We start from the raw sequence: 5,210 nt of genomic DNA, 5'->3' as shown, positions 1-5,210 counted from the left end.
TAAAAGGAAAAGTTGTTGTTGTAGCCTTTGTCTTTACTGAAGACCACTTGTATCATTTCTGTTTTCGTGTAAAACTGCAACATACTGACCAAATAACGTGCATAAGTGAATCTACATAAACAAATAACATTGTTCTACTGTGAGTGACACACCTAGGCTATATAGACCCAATACAAAGAAAACGTGTCACTGATAATCCTAAAATAATGCAAAACACAATATGACACTGCATTGTGATAAATGATAAACGGTGCTGAGCTAAATCATTGCCTTTAGACCTCCCGTGTTGTGCTGTGTAAGCTTCCAATTACGTAACTGCTGCTTACAATCATTAGCCGCACTGTTATAAACAATCAAATGCACAAAGACAGGTACAATAATGGCAAGAGTGGTATCTACTGACACAAAGAACAAAACCAGTTTTCAATTTACATAAATGAGGGACAGAACACTCCCCGCCTGACATTTGCAAGATGTCTTCAATTTCACTTATCAAAGACCAACATTATTAAGAGCAACACAAAGGTCTCTAAGTATTGTCTTTAGACACCAATAACCCTACCGCACTAATAGGCCACAGGTAATGCCTGTGTTCTCCTTTACGAAATATTTTCACCTCTATCTTCCTGACTCGCCCATCCTCACTGGGGAAAGGAAGTCTTTGTGATGAATCTGAGTGGCCAATTGTTCCTGTGTTCTAGGCACTTTTTCAACAGAACTACATCTCCTGGTTGTAGATTAGGTTTCAGTACTTTCCACTTGCAACGATCTTGGAGTCCAGCAATGTACTCTTTCTGCCAGCGTCTCGAGAAGATGTTCGCTAAGTACTCTACGCGTCTCCACTGTGATCTGAAAAAGTCGTGGGCTTCAAAATGAGTGGGTGGTATTGGAGGAGTGTCAAATTTTTGATCGAGCAACATAGCAGGTGTAAGGATCACTGGATTTTATGGACCTATGGGAACTGTTGCATTTACTATTGCAGTCACTTCGGCCAGGTATGTCACCAAAACCTTGTGTGAGCTTTGCATTTTTGTGCTCCAGCAGCGTTGCATCCAGAATATGACGCATGACCCAAATCATTCGCTCCCAGGAGCCCGCCATATGGGATGCATGAGGAGGGTGGAGCTCCCATATGCAGTGATTGTCTTTTAGAAAAGAGTCGATTTTGGGGTTATTCAGTCCTGTTTGTCTTTTTGTAGCTTCCTACGGGGATTTACAAAGTTTGTGCAGTTTGTGCAGTCAGACATGACTAACTGGCCGCACCTCTGATTGCGAAAAAGCGACACAAAGCATTAATGACGTTTCCATTGATTCAATTTCTTCAATGTGTATGGCACGTGTAATCATGCACGTAAAGATGACTGCCCACTGCCTGACATCCACGTTTTGCTGCCTGTGACAGGCCAGGGCCAAATATATCAAGGCCGACGTGTGAAGGATGGGTCAATGTCTGTAATCTGTCCGCAGGAAGGTCAGCCATGATTTGTCCTTGCTGTTTTTCCCTTAATTTGTGCCACAAGAAACAGTTAAATATTACACTACTTAATGCCCTTTTCCCTCCTACCACCCAAAAGTGGTAATATTTAAAGGTCAGAGGACAAAAATGTTTTTCTTGATACCTATAGAACCCCTTTACAAACCGCATCTGCCATTTTGAAGTGATTATATAGCAGTTATACAGCAGTTAAATTGATAAATATGATTCAGAATGTGCCTTCTGCTTTTTGCATCTAGCACCTTCCGGTCTTCAGCTCTATCCGTGACGTCACACTAGCCACACAGCCTGTTCATTCAGCGTTGTGTGCTATTGTTCCATGCTGTTGTTCCCATCCTTGTGTATTTGTTGTCGTATGATTTCGCAATTTCACCATGGTTTATTGTGTGGCATTTGTTTGTACAAATGGTTCAGGCATTGGCAAGAGTTTCTTTGGCTTTCCAAGTGAAAAAGGTATACGTAACCAGTGTATATGGGAAGTCAATCAACAGGGGAAGAAACGTGGTCAGCTATGGGTGCCTAGCAAGCATTCCAAACTCTGTGCTGATCACTTCGAACTGGCGGGTTTTGAGAAAGACTCAGCAGGAAGCATTGGATACACAGGTGTAGTTAGGCAGAGGCTGAAACCAGCTGCGGTGTCAAATATTTTTCCTACGGCCATCGGGACCTCAACCGCCAGCAAGAGAACTATATCTCGCATGGTGCAGCGGCGAATTGTCGCAGACAAGAGGTGAGGATTTCCTTGTATATACCTACGATTTTATTATGGTTACTATGCACTGGGCAGCAGAAAAAAAAAAACCCATGCAGTAATTTGCAGCACTGTCGTTTGTACTTTTTCCTCTATGGCAAACCAACAGACAGGGCAAAGACTTTCATTGCGGCGTGTTATAAAGCGACTCGACCAAGGGGCACACAATATAGAGGAAGACTGCATACTATGTAAAAGCTTGTGCCGTGTCACTGAAACATATATGAATATATAATACGTATAGTCGTGCTAAGAAATATTGGTACCCCTAGGGTGCCATTATTTCTAGCCATAACTGTATAAAAAAAACATGCTTTTGACATACTGTCACATCGACCCAGTGGCCACTCTCTTTTTCTGTTGTACAGCTGCTCCTGGGCTGTCATCGTCGTCACTGTCAGGTTCCGACCTCCTGACCTCAAACATCTACGGTTTGACGATGCCAAGTTCAGTTGGGTGCTCCTGTACGTCGAAATCCTCCTCCTCCGCCTCATATTCCAACACGTCCAACATTCCAACATATCTTCTTCTTTTCCTTTCAGTTTGTCCCTTTAGGGGTCGCCACAGCGCGTCATCCTTTTCCATGTAAGCCTATCTCCTGCATCCTCCTCTCGAACACCAACTGCCCTCATGTCTTCCTTCACGACATCCATCAACCTTCTCTTTGGTCTTCCTCTAGCTCTCTTGCCTGGCAGCTCTATCCTCATCATCCTTCTACCAATGTACTCACTATTTCTCCTCTGGATGTGTCCAAGCCATCGAAGTCTGCTCTCTCTAACTTTGTCTCCAAAACACCGAACCTTGGCTGTCCCTCTGATGAACTCATTTCTAATTTTATCCAACCTGGTCACTCCGAGAGCAAACCTCAACATCTTCATTTCCGCCACCTTCAACTCTGCTTCGTGTTGTCTCTTCAGTGCCACTGTCTCTAATCTGTACATCATGGCTGGCCTCTCCACTGTCTTATAAACTTTGCCCTTCATTTTAGCAGACTCTACTGTCACATAACACACCTGACACCTTCCTCCACTCATTCCAACCTGCTTGGACCCGTTTCTTCACTTCCTTACCACACTCACCATTGCTCTGGACTGTGGACCCCAAGTATTTCAAGTCCTCCACCCTTGCTATCTCTTCTCCCTGTAGCCTCACTCTTCCACCACCGCCCCTCTCATTCATGCACATATATTCTGTCTTACTTCGGCTAATCTTCATTCCTCTACTTTCCAGTGCATGCCTCCAGCTTTCTAAGTGTTACTCCACCTGCTCTGTGCTTTCACTGCAGGGGAATTGTACATCAGTTGCCCATGATTAAAATGTGTTAAAATTACATATTTTACCCATCTTCTAAAAAAAAATAAAAAAAATAATTCATTTTAATCATGTGCAACCGATGTACATGTTCAAATTAAATAAATTTAAAGGACTCTTTTTCTGTGTAGCACCTGGCTGCGACTGTGTGTCTTCTCCTGTGTGTTAAAATAAATTCAGTAATCAAACAGGAGTCAACGTTTTTGATATCCTCTTTAATATGCTGACATGCTTCTATTTGAATTCAAGAGTCATTACAAATACCATACATAAAACATTTATGCATGAACCTTGATCTCATAGGGCTGAGTGTAGGTTACTGTATGAACACATTTTTTGTGAGTTATGAAAATACATGGCCACGTGCTCCCACCACCCCGAAGAGAGCAGTGTCACCCATGATTGCAGTGATTCTCTCCTTGAACGGGGTGAGGCCCTCTGCGCCTGTTCCTCTGCCTGTTTTGGCCACATTTTCGCAGTGGGCAGCTGTTCTCCGCTTCACATCTATCTTTATGTCTGACCATTTATTTTTTAGTTCAGCGTGTGTGCGCTGTTGTGACCCCACAGCATTGACAGCCACACACACGCTGTCCCATTCACTCCTTTTGTTAATGCTGGAGGACAGCATGCCAAAGAGGATTTTCTTGCGCGCCTCCATTTCATTGAGTAGCGTCTCAACTTCACATTCAGAAAAATTCTTTTTTTTCACTGCCTTGCTCATTTTATTTTATTTTTTTCTGATCGTGCAGAGATTGGGATCTCAGGTGCAGGGTTCTTTTGAATATGATTTGCATATTTAAATGTGGGCATGGACAGGGAGGAGTCGGCTACTCCAACATATGCGCTCATTTCCATGTTGACTGGGATGTACAACCCCAATTCCAATGAAGTTGGGACGTTGTGTTAAACAAACAAAAACAGAATACAATGATTTGCAAATCATGTACAACTTATATTTAATTGAATACACTACAAAGACAATATATTTAATGTTCAAACTGAGAAACTTTATTGTTTTTAGGAAATAATCATTAACTTTTTTTAAATTAAATTTTATGGCTTCATGTTCCAAAACCAATATTCTCACCCCTCACAGTAAGTTGTTAACATTTGTGTTAATTTATTTATATCATTGGAATTAACCATGAGTTTAACCAGGAGTTTGATTTATCTAGAAAAAAATATATAAATCTTTATTTAAAAATTTCAATCATCAATTAAAAATATGCATTTTTAAATATTTTTCCCAGACCAAATAGCCACTAGTGAATAGTTTCTCGAAACCTTGAAAAATCACAAATCGTCTTACATTTTGGGTGATTCCTCTATCACCTTCGGTCCCAGAGCAAACATCGACACGGGGAATAGATCCTCAGACAATCACAAGTAATAATTCTACAACTCCAATTTCAATGAAGTTGGGACGTTGTGTTAAACATAAATAAAAACAGAAAATATAAATATGATTTGCAAATCATTTTCAGACGGTCGGAAGATATTTAATGTTCAAACTGATAAACTTGATTGTTTTTAGCAAATGATCATTAACTTAATTTTATGCCTGCAACATGTTTCAAAAAAGCTGGGACAGGCTCATGTTTACCACTGTGTTACATCACCTTTTTTTTTCTTTTAACAACATTCAATAAACAT

This window comes from Phyllopteryx taeniolatus, chromosome 8 (genome assembly GCF_024500385.1).
Source record: "Phyllopteryx taeniolatus isolate TA_2022b chromosome 8, UOR_Ptae_1.2, whole genome shotgun sequence".
NCBI classification, from domain to species: Eukaryota; Metazoa; Chordata; class Actinopteri; order Syngnathiformes; family Syngnathidae; genus Phyllopteryx; species Phyllopteryx taeniolatus.
The sequence above is the reverse complement of the archived record's forward strand: the minus strand, read 5'-3'. Positions refer to the sequence as shown.